The sequence below is a fragment of the Struthio camelus genome, chromosome 8 (assembly GCF_040807025.1).
Source record: "Struthio camelus isolate bStrCam1 chromosome 8, bStrCam1.hap1, whole genome shotgun sequence".
Taxonomy (NCBI): Eukaryota; Metazoa; Chordata; class Aves; order Struthioniformes; family Struthionidae; genus Struthio; species Struthio camelus.
This window is the reverse complement of record NC_090949.1, coordinates 17,780,424-17,791,870: the sequence shown is the minus strand read 5'-3', so window position 1 is coordinate 17,791,870 and position 11,447 is coordinate 17,780,424. Positions and strand designations below refer to the sequence as shown.

General features: G+C 41.5%; 1 protein-coding gene across 1 annotated transcript in view; it reads left to right on the top strand.

Moving 5' to 3' along the window:
- The first annotated feature begins 4,240 nt into the window (after positions 1 to 4,240).
- LOC104151260 (uncharacterized) overlaps positions 4,241 to 11,447 on the top strand; it is a 313,421-nt gene continuing 306,214 nt past the window's right edge. Inside the window, exons 1-2 of the mRNA XM_068952381.1 lie at positions 4,241 to 4,800; positions 6,608 to 6,749. The gene's annotated coding sequence lies outside the window, so the exon portion shown is untranslated. The remainder of the gene's footprint in view (positions 4,801 to 6,607; positions 6,750 to 11,447) is intronic.

The following is an 11,447-nucleotide window of genomic DNA, read 5'->3' as shown; positions in this document are numbered from 1 at the left end:
TTTGTAGGGTCAGTGGCTGCAAGTTGCACTTGGATATAAACTCATATATTTCCTTTAATATTATTACCAGATGCCTTCTTGATTAACTGTTCGGTCAGAGCTAATGTTCTGAGGCAGCCAATTAAAAAAAATGCTAAAGAATAAATGACACATGGGTAAGTTATGGTTCTCTGCTAATCTGTGTTTATTCTTTTGCCAAATGAAAGTTGTTCTAAGAAGCTTGATGATTTCTGTATTTCAGGAAGCACAAAAAGCAATTTATACAATAGATTTCTATCACTGCTGAATGTGTTACTCGCTAACTTGAATTGGACAAATCAACAAGTCCAGTGTAGGAAGGGATTGCGGTTTTTCTGCTTGGTTTGGTGCGCTTTAAGAGAATTACAACTCTGATCAGCCTGGTACTGTTCAGACAGCAAAGAATAACATGAAAACCAATGTCAGCCTGATTCTGTCAAAGCAAATGCTTTTGCCTACCCATCGATCAGTCACTTAGTTTGAAGGGTAGGAGTATATCTTGTTTTTAGACAAGTAAACACTGTTCTTAAAGGTTGTTCTTTTGGAAAGATTTTGCAGCTGTCTATTAACTGATGGTTTGTTTGCATGTATTGTAAAAAGAGATGGGCAAGTCTGTGAGCCCCTGGGGCAAAAAAAGTCATAGAAGCACAGACTATGGTGCATATATTTCCTTCCAAAGGAAGAGAAACAGACACAGAAGAATAAAATGCAGGGAAAGGAAGCCAAAACTCCTGAGAATAGTTAAGTGAGTGCACGTATCAGTATCTAAGAAGCAAGTACAGCGTATATAGCTATCGGAGTCAGACACTTCACATGCAAGGAAAAACAAAGTCCACAAAGAGAAAATGATTTAACAATGAGAAACTAGCTTTGTTGTGGATATTGTAAGTAGTTTTTTGAACAGCACATTTAATAAAACCTCATTTGCTGTGAGTTTACTTGTGTCTAAGTGCACGTGAAGCCTTTCTTGTAGTAGAGACGTTCATGACAGTGCGTTTCCAGCTGGATTCTCCAGTGTCTGATATCAATTATGCTTGCTCTGCCTACCTCATTAAAGCATCAATAGCATTTTTCCTCCTCTGTCTGCTACCTGTGTTTATCAAAGTTGTAGAAACTTGGTTACTTTGAGACCTTAAACCTTGCATTTTGGTTGAAATGAATTGAATTCAGAAGTTCTAAAAAAAAGTTTGTAGTATAAATACGTGCATGCCCCATACGGACAGCACAACAGCATAACCATAGTTTCCTTTGGAAGTCAGGCTAAAATGAAAGCTGTTGTAATAGGACTGACTGCTTGAAAAACCAAATTTTGTAAGACAAACCTGAATTTTGACTGGTGTTTTTCAATGCGTCATCTTATTAACTGCGAAGAAAACAAGATACTGAAATAGGGGTAAAAACCTAAACCCCAAATTGGCCTTATTAGCACTGTTGTTTTTGTGGGAATGCATCATGTCCAAAGCATTCATTCTAATCCAGAAAAGATTCAAAGAATGACGTGTTAACCTTTAGTCTAAGGGCGTGAGTGGGTATCCACCAGTGTCTAGGAATGTGTCACTAGCGGTTTCAGGCAGGTTTGTAGGGGAAAGGCATGTGTTCACCTTTTCTGCTCCTTGTATGTGACTAGTCAAGGAGTTTCCAAGGAAGCTGTATGTCTGCATTTTCTGTGGTTCAGGAAGGATAGTCTGGGTAGATCTGAGGAACGTTTCTCTCCTGCCTTTTGTGCAGCAAATGTAATTTGAAGTAACCAAAAGGGCGACATGAGGTCCAGATAATTTTTACTGCTGTATGTAACATATCAGGTCTTGCTACATGTGTATGCTACTACTGTGGCAGTAAAACAAGGAAGATATGGGACTGCTTACAGATTAAACTATCCAGTTCTACGAGAACTCCGTTTTTTTGCAGTCTTTTTAAAAATCCTTACTGACAGCCATTTCCTGCTTGTAAAATCTGGTAAAATCTGTACCTGTGTAGAAGGAGGAGCCAGAATAAACCTCCCTTCTTTTCACCAGCAGGATTGACTACTAATCTTTCAAGGCACTACTTATAGCAGTCATATGTACTACTTATGTTTAAGGATTTTTATTATCGTAAGTTGAAAAGAAACCTTTATATCTAGCACGCGCTGGAAAGTAGCTTACCATTCAGGAGACTAGCATGGCTTCAGTGGAAGTAAGGAATGCGGAGTTCCAGATGAGGGAAGCAATTTTTAATAGGGGACATCATCAGTACTGAGAATTCATCTGCTTTTTTTAGTTACTGAATCTCATTAATATTGTAATTGTTGCCCCCCTCGTTTGTTATATGCTGTTACAGGGAAGATGAAGCAGAACTCTGAGGTGAAAATCCTTGGAATGATCTCTTTAAACTAAAAAATGTAAAGTAGCTTTTTCATTTGATGGATACGGCCAATTTTTGTGTTTTTATGGTTTTATCTCTTTTTCATGTAATAATGCTATTCGTTTCTTTTTCTGTGTGAATGACCCCAAGAAACAGCAAGATTAAAATAAATTACACAAAGTATTGTAAAGTGCACCAAATAAAGAAACTTAATAGTGGAAAAGTGTTTTATTTACACTGTTTCTTTTAAAAATAGTTTAATTAAAGGCGTATAAGGATGATGTAAAACTTAATGTCTCTTGATTTGTTCAGCTTATCTGTGAAAATGCAAACATAATCATGTTATAGTTCATCTGAAATAAGATGATAAAATGTTGCACATACTGTATTTCTGGCAGAATTTGAAAATGAAATTGCCTGTATTATGAAATAGTGCAATTGTTGAAATCAACTTTCATATATCTTATAGTGTTATTAAACATTATTATCCTGTCTCTTTGTGCATAACACACGTAGCAGTGCTAACGCTCTGTTCTGGTTTTATATTTTATATGTATAGTTAATTTTACGTTATCTTATGTGAGAAGTATGATTGTTTATATGCTTAATTATAGACATAAATGGAACTTGAAATGTAAATATGCTAATAGCATTTTGCAGTTATTGTTCTGAGCTATCCTAATCTGTAGGCTTTTATATCAATATTAGTTTGTGTTTTCTAACCTCACAGTATTAACTTGCAACACAGAGCACTCTTTAGAGTGACAGAAAAATTTGTAAATACGACAGGTATGCCTAGTAATTTAAGGAATTCTTTGGACTCTTAACAATGAAATCCCTTAATATTTTCAGTCAATTATGCATTCAGGGGCTTTAATTTTATACTAATAAGGTATCAACCATTACACTTCTTGATTTTTTTTTTTTGTTTTGTTTCGTTTTTGTGTTTCTTAAACAAGTAGTCAGTTTGTATTCTGCATTAGAACATAGCTGATCATGGAAACGTGGTCAATATTTTATCAGTACTTCCCATTATAAATTTCCATTATTCATGGTTTATAACTTGAACGTGAAATGTCATTTTACGATGAAATTTGATACAGAAGGTCTCTGCATGAGAACAATGACAGTACTTTGTGCTTATTATCTTCCAACTTTTACATTGCTGAGAAAAGAAACGAAAACTGATTTATATGGAAAATAGTCAAATGATCACAATTTTCCTGAGCAGATTTTAACAGACTAACTCGCTGTGTTATAGTAGGTCTTGATGACTGCTGGTTGGACATAGATATCTAAAGGCCTTAATGGGGCCCCTTCTGGCAATGTCTAACTGCTCCACTGAAGCCTCTACCTGGAAATTTCTTGACTCTGATACTGAGCACTGAGGAACTAGTTTCTACTATTGGAAAACAAAGAATGATCGACTGCTGCCTAATCTGAGTTTTACATCAGGAGAGCAGTTTCTTCCAACCAATTTTAATCCCATCTAATGGTACTCCTTTATGTTAGTGCTATAGATGCTAATAATCTAAACTTTACACTTAACGCTAGTCACAAAGAATGCTGCAGGGATTCAGTGCCTTGTTTTTAAGCCTGAAGATGCTAGAATCAATGTACCTTTAACCCTCTTAGGATGCACTTTGAAGAAAAAAATCACAAAATGATTTTACTTGGTCTCTGATCGCTAAACTATGGTATTTTACAGAAACTGGGTATTTTTATATGGCAGTTGACAGTATGAGTAGTATCTTTCAGTCAAGATAATATAAAAAGCAGTCCTTTTTTAAAGTAAAATAACTACTCTGGAGAGCGCTGTCCATGTGAGATGCTGAACAGAAGCTGAGCTGTATGGATAGAGCTATGCCAGAGACTGGTTTTTATTTGGTAGAAGTGGAGGTGTTAGAAGGGAACAGACGGCAATAGCACTGGTGGTGTGGCTCTCAGAGAAGCCAAAAGTTTTTTTGGGATTGATTACTGTCTGAAAAGAGGTTTGGGAATATGAGCAAAGAAATTGCTGCTGCATCCAAGCTTCAAGTAGCAATGTCTGAAATAAATACGTAGCTTCATTGTCATCTTCTCTTTTTAGCAGAGCGTGTAGAACTAAGAACAAATAATAGAAGTTTTCACAGTTAGAGATGACCAACCTAACTCAAGAGCTGTAGGCTATGCAAAGGAATTAAAGCATTTTTTAGAAGTTTTCCTGAAATGACTGAGGGGTGAAAAGGGCTTTGTTGAGGCAACAACCTCAAAAAGTCTTATGACTGGGAAACCAGGCTGTCATGCTTCCAGGTGGTTGGAAAGATGGATTGAAGAGGTGAACAGCAGCTTTCAGGAGCAGATTATCTGCAAAATAGGAGAGATCTGGAAGGACTAATGGGACTGACATATCACTTTCAGAAAAAATTGGCCGCTTGGGTGTGGAATCAGAGAACATAGGTAAGTTTTTAATTTTTATATCTGCATTGTTATTATAGAAGCCTGGAGTGGAGTTTGTAGATTGTCCTCTCTCACATACTGCGTGATGGCTTAACAAGCTTATGTATTGCATTTCCACATCAATTAGAAAGATAGCTTTGGATGATGACAGGGTGGTCCAGTGCTATCACGTGATTTAACTGCCACAAACCTACCCTGGATCAAGAATTTGGTATGGGATTAAGAGCCACCCTTTAAATTAGGCAAAGCACATCTAATAAAAGCAAAGATGGGAGGGAAAGAAAAGACTCCACTGGAATGGCTAGAAGATTTCCATAAATGTTTGATTCTAAGTTAATCCCTATAGCAAGGGAAGACTTCAAGGTTGCATTTGCATTGACAAGGAGCCACATAATAGAAATTCAGCTGGACTTGAGTATGTAGATCAGAATTTCTGGGCTGTAAGGTCCTGGGAGTCTGGCTGCTTCAGGCTAGTTTTGAAGAGGCAGGAGAAGACTTTGGAACAGGGATAAAACCTCAAAGGAAAGTACTCATTTGAAAATTGGTGCTGTGGAAAAAAATGATAATAGCAAGAAGGACAGTTATAAAGTAGAATAAAGACACATCCCCCAAATGGTCTAGAGCACTTCTTGCAGCTTCTGAGTGGTGCACAGAAGCTGAGGTTGACTCCCAGCAGAGCGGGATGGGTATCTGCTCAGTAGTGCCTGCTACTGGAGTGCTGTGTTTGCTTGGTTCCTGCTGCTCTGTGGCTTTACAGCAGGATCACTGTCACATCTACCTGCAAAAGAGCTCCTAGGGTGTGGGGTTTGTGGACAGCTAAAAGCAGAGGCAAAGCTTGGGAGTACAGGCATCAGACTGACGTTTTTTAAGGTCTCGGTGTTTGAACAGTCATGGAAGTTAGGTTACCGAATGTGCAACAGGTCCTATAATATCCATAGGAGCAGTAATACAGGCTCATAAATGTTTATTTAACAGACCAAATACACTGAAAAAGCTACATAACTTGAAGCAATACAATCAGTTTCAAACTGAGGGAGTGACTGTAGAAGGTGAACCTGTTTAATAATGGGGAAAACTGTTTCTGAAAGCTGGACATTTGGATTGTAGCTGAGATGATGAAAAACCTAATAATTGGGGATTTTTGTGCTGTTGTTGTTAATAACTGTGTAAAACAGGCAAATAAATGTTTCTTACTGATGTAGTCTGTAGGATTTTCTCATAAACGTATTGCTAAGGTGAAACAAATTAGTTGTGGGCAATTGTTTTGCAGCAAAAAAGTTTTCCTACCCCCAGGTAGGAGGTGAGATTGAAAGTCCTGAATGATATTTTATGGATCTGAAGTAGAATGGGCTACAACTTGCAGAAGATCTCTTACTAACAGCAAATCATTAAAAGTGGAGCCATAAATGTTACAAAATTTCAGCTTGTGTGGAATAAAGAAAACTACCCTAGAGAAAGATGAGCATGTGTGATTCCTGTTACTCAGTAACAGAAGTAGCAACAAGAGAGTCTGAGATTTTTCTGGATAGAAATCAGGAATTCTTTTTATGAGCCAGCACCAAGAGATTACATTTGTCCCATTTAATTGTCACTTCACCATTTTCAAATAGCAGAAAGAAAGAGGTCTGGGATGTACTTTTGGAAGTATGTCATGAACGTATAACTGAACTTTTAACAAATCTATAGGTCACTCATTAGTTTAAAAGGAAAAAAAACAACACATGGAAATATCAAATTCTTTTTAAAGCATTCTGATTTTTTGTGCCAGGTAAAAGATTGTTTTTCTTGTGTACTGCACTTTTTATAGTGGCCAGTAGCAAGCAGAAGAGGAACCAGAGGTCTGGGAAAAGACTAGTTTCACAGCAAAATGTGGCTTGTGGCAATCTGAAGTGACGGCTCCTAGCTTGTGCAAGACACTGGCAATAGCTGAGAGACTAATGTCTGCACAGGTAAGGTTTTTTTGGCCTATTAAAGCTAGAGGATATGCTGGAACATGCTAAAATCTTTGAACAAGAACTAGGATGTGAACAAATAATCTGCAATAAACCTCAGGTTATCGCTCAAATCACTGAACATGATGTGAGTTGTTCCAAAATGTGGCAATTTATCTCTGGGCACAAAGTAAAAAGGGTAGACTTTCCTCTGACAAACAGAAAGCTGTGGCCATGCAGGAATGGGAGGTTTGACCAGACTCTATGCTTTCTTGCTTTGGCAGTACTGGAAAATTGCTGTGTAAGAAACGGAAACAGAAATGTTTGGTATACGAGTGGTTAGCAGACCATGATTTAACATTTTTGTGATTGGAAGTCTTCTGCGGCTGCTGTTTGTTGCCCCGTTTTGTTTCACAACCCCTTTCATATTGAATGTAGAACAAAAACAATTTAAAAAAAAAGGCTTGAGTCGTGATTGGCTTAGGACAGCAAAATCCTGAGTTTTCCAGTATAAAGTACAATTTTCCTGCAAAGCAATTGCTGGCAATTGTGGAAATGGTAAATGGATACCACTACTTCCTGGAGGATGTCTGTAGTCAGGATAGACCAGGTGTCTCTTCAGTTGCTTTATTTGCCAATGCTGATCTAGAAGGGAGAACAGAGTTTTGCTTATTTAAGGAATGGGTTTGTGCTGAAAACCCTCACTTTCTTTTACAGGTTGCATTAAGTGCTGGCTTCTTCATTCATCCAGTAGATCAATAGATATGGAGTTACCACTATGAACTATGTATATCTAAAATAAAGGCTCTTAATAGTGTACGAGTGAAATTTCATCTGGCAACCATAGCTATCCTAGAATGTAACATCCCCTCAGAAAATCACTGTGAAAGTTTTCTGGTCTTACTGGAACGGACGGGAGTTTGAGAATTAAACGTTGGGTAGAAGGGGGGTGGAGGAGAAATTGTGACTGCACCAGTTACACTGATATTTGCGAATGAGCTAAGGACCCCAGTACAGCTTTTGGTAGAGTTTCTGAAGAAAAGGGAGGAGATCTGGATGTAGAATGGAGGATGGAGAAGGCTTGTGATAAAGAAGGCTGGATAAAAATTGAGGTTAGCTCCTGAGAGTGAAAATAGTCTATGGTGGCCAGTTGGGGCACTTTCTTGTAAAAGAGTCGGAAGTCTCCTAGGACAGAACTCAAACTTCTCTGCAAACGCTGTCTGACGGAGCACCAGATGGGCATGATTTCAGTCTGGCTGGCCCCCAGAACTGAGAAAGTAGCTTTGGCAGCTAAGTCTGGAAGAAATGTGAAAGCATTTTCTGTTCAGGCAAAGTGGGCAGCTTCTATCCAAGACAGCTGCTATCCCTGGCCACCTGACAGGCACAAGGAATTAGGGATGCGTTGGAGATGTTTTTAGGCTACGTGAAAACTGATATTGACAGTGCCTCTGGGAACACTTGATTGACACCTTCAAGATTTTCTTTGCAAATATGAAGATAGAAATATTAAAACAAAACCCACCACCACAACAACATTGTTTTTTCTACAATGCCATTTGCTTTCACGGTCTTGGAATACACCAGGTTCTCCTATTGTCAAAGACGTGCCAATTAGGTGAAATGCAGAGTTATATTGAGGGGGCATGTACAGAGAATAGGTATATGTGTGCATCTATATGAGAAATATGTAGTTAAGTCTCATTGGTCAGGAAGACATGGCCTCGCTTAATTTGAAGATGTAGAAAGCACTTACTATGAAGCTGGGCTTCTGAACCCAAGTTTTGATGATTATTTTAAAAAGCAGACCAGTATTGAACTGAATAGAGTATCTCAGACCAAAATTTGTTCTGAATCTCGTCTCTAGCCTTCAGACATCTCACATTATATGCAGCATTATCCTATTAACTGTCCAAGTTGTTCAATGGGTTGTTTTTATCTAAGGGCAGTTCTGGCATTGGAAGTAAGGACCGCCCTGCTGTCATGAGGCCAGGGGGACGTTAATTCCAGAACTCTGTGCTACGAGACACAGTCCTTTTGGTTTTTTACTGTGAAATATCTTTGCATTTGCTAAGCACTAGAAAATGATCAAATGTTGCAAGTGAGCTACACAGCTGGATAACAGTATAGGATACAGATTCTCAGTCTGTGAAAATCCATACACTGCCATGTATATAAATGGAACGATACTTGGTTTTTTCTCATTAGAAGAAATGTAGTTTATCCTGTCTATATGAAAGCAAATTATTTAGTGAAGTGCCATGAAAATTCTTTTTTCCTATCTGAAACCAATTTAATATTAACTGCTGTATTAACTAGTGCAACCGCTGCCCGATACTGAGCCCAGTATTAACCTCTTTGGTGGAGTACACAGTGTGGCGGAGTGGCTGATCTCACAAAAAGTCTGCCTCTGTTTTGGATGTAGTAGGTATTTTATTTTTTTCTCTGCCCTAATAAAAGGGGAAGAAAGGGGGATAGACCTTCTAGAATACAGTCCTTAATGTCTGTCCAGTCTGCCCCCTTACAGGAGAGGAATAACTGAGGGTTGAAAGGGGAAAAATCCTTACTGTTGTGCTTTCCCTGAAATAAGGAATATTTTAGAGTCCTGTGTCTCGTGCATGAGACTCAGTGAAAGAGAGTTCAATTTAGATCGGAAGAGTTTGGGAGAAACACAGATCTGAGCCTCAGGATTCGGCTTTTGACTCTTGGTTTGTCTGGGTGTTTTATATGTCTTTGCAAATGAATGCTAAAAGCGGGGCTGTGAGCGGCACAGGCTCAGATCGCTGCAGGGACCTGAAGAGGTGAAAGCACAATTGAAAAGGTCTATTTTAAATGTTTAAGGAATTAATAATTGCTGAAAAGTGCAGATTACTGGAAGAGCGAGCATCTTATGTGCTGTGTTACAGACAGATCCAGCACTTGTGGGAGACGTTTGTGACAACAGTCTTTCAGTGGGTGACATTTATGTACCTGATAAAGAGACAAGACCTCTTTATGTAAAATTTACAATGAGCTTTCTAATGTCATCGTTTTTTTAGGCTTAAAAAATTCCTTGTCTAATAAAATTAACTCCTTGTGTTCAGCGACTGGCTTCTCAGCGCTCCGAAGGGCAGAGGCGCGGGTGCAGGCTGCAGCGCGGGGAAGTGGCCGGAGCCGGCAGGCGGGACTGCGGGGTGCCTGCGCCCCGGCGCAGCTGGCGGGGCTGTTTGCCGCTGCTGGCGCTGTCGGACTGAGCGTGGGTGGCAAAAGAGACCGAGGGGGAAAAATGTGTTACCTGCTGTTCTTCTGAAAAAGTATTCAGGAGCCAGGAAGAAAGGGACACTTTTTTTGTGACGCGGTGGTGCATAGGGCCCCGTAAAGAGGAGAAGAAACACTGAGTAGAAATACTGAACGAGGGAGAAGGGAGGAAAGGAAGAGGCATCGGACTGGAAACCGATCCTAAAGAAAGCGTGAGGAAGTGAAGCAGGGAGCGCCAGACAGGGAGCGCGATGTGTGAAAGTGGAAAGTTTGGGGAACGTCGCCCGCAATATGGCTCTGCGTGGGTGCGAGGGCCTGCCTGCTGCGACGAGCTCGCGCGAGCGCAGCCTGGGGGCTGCGAGGTGTCAGGCGGCTTGCGTGGCAGTCGGCTGCTTGGCAGCGCTAGCCCGCGCAGCAGCTGCCTGCCAGCAAGCGCTGCCCGTCCTCCCGCGGGCGCGAGCCGCTGCCGGCCGCCCCTCCGCTTCCCCGTGCCGGAGCGAAGAGGCTGCGGGAGAAGCGGAGGATAAGGCTTAGCGCCGCTCTCGGGCCCCTCCAGTGAAACATCAAAGAGGTTATAGCTCCAAACCGGCCGCCCCAGCCTTCACGCGTCCCCCCCGCCCCGTCCCTCGCATCGGTCCTGCCGTCCTTTGGCACGGCCCCGTTACCAACAAAAAGCCTTGCGCCATTCGCGGTGGGTCAAGGACCAAACCTGGTCCGTGGTCGTGTCCGTAGTGTTTACTTAATTTGCCTAAAATGAGACGCACGTGGCACCACGCTTGGCGGCAGCGTAGGGAAGGGCAAATCCTGACCCGCTGCCTCTGCAGGATACGTGCAACTGTCCAGCTGTCCTGCGTGGGGAGGAGGATGTGTACGGGGTGGTGAGGCGCTGCCCAGCCAGGCTGTGAAGGGGCGGCCTGGCGGGCGGCGTGAGCGGCGCCGCGGCGCGAGGGCGCCTCTGGGGCGGCGCTGGCCCGGGGAGGCTGCCGCCACCCGCTTCGGCTGCCGCGGTCCCTCCGGACCCCGCCATCCCCTCCAATGAGGAGCTTGGTGATGAGGCCGTGCGCTCCCCCTGCTTTCCCCAATGTCGTCTTTTCACGGAGTTTATCATGGCCACAATTTAATCCAGAGTAAGCTGCATTTCGTTAAGACGTGCACTAATCCATTCAGATGCTGTCGTAGATGTGGCAGGCTGCAGCACATCAGAATATTTTGATAAGCATCATGTCTCCTTGGAAACTACTACTTAGCAAGTAACTTGACGCTACATTTGGAGTGTTATGATTAATTTAAGCCTTGCTTCTGCAAAGAGCTGTGGTGTGGGCCGCCTGCTGCACGTGACTCGTCTTGCTGAGTTTATCAGAACAACTCGCGCGCTTGGAAGCGTCCCTGTGGGCTTCAGGAGCTCTTCTCTGAGTCTCTGCAGGCTGTGTTTGAAGCGCACTGCTTATAAATCTCAATTGTTACGGATAGCTAGGTTTTTAG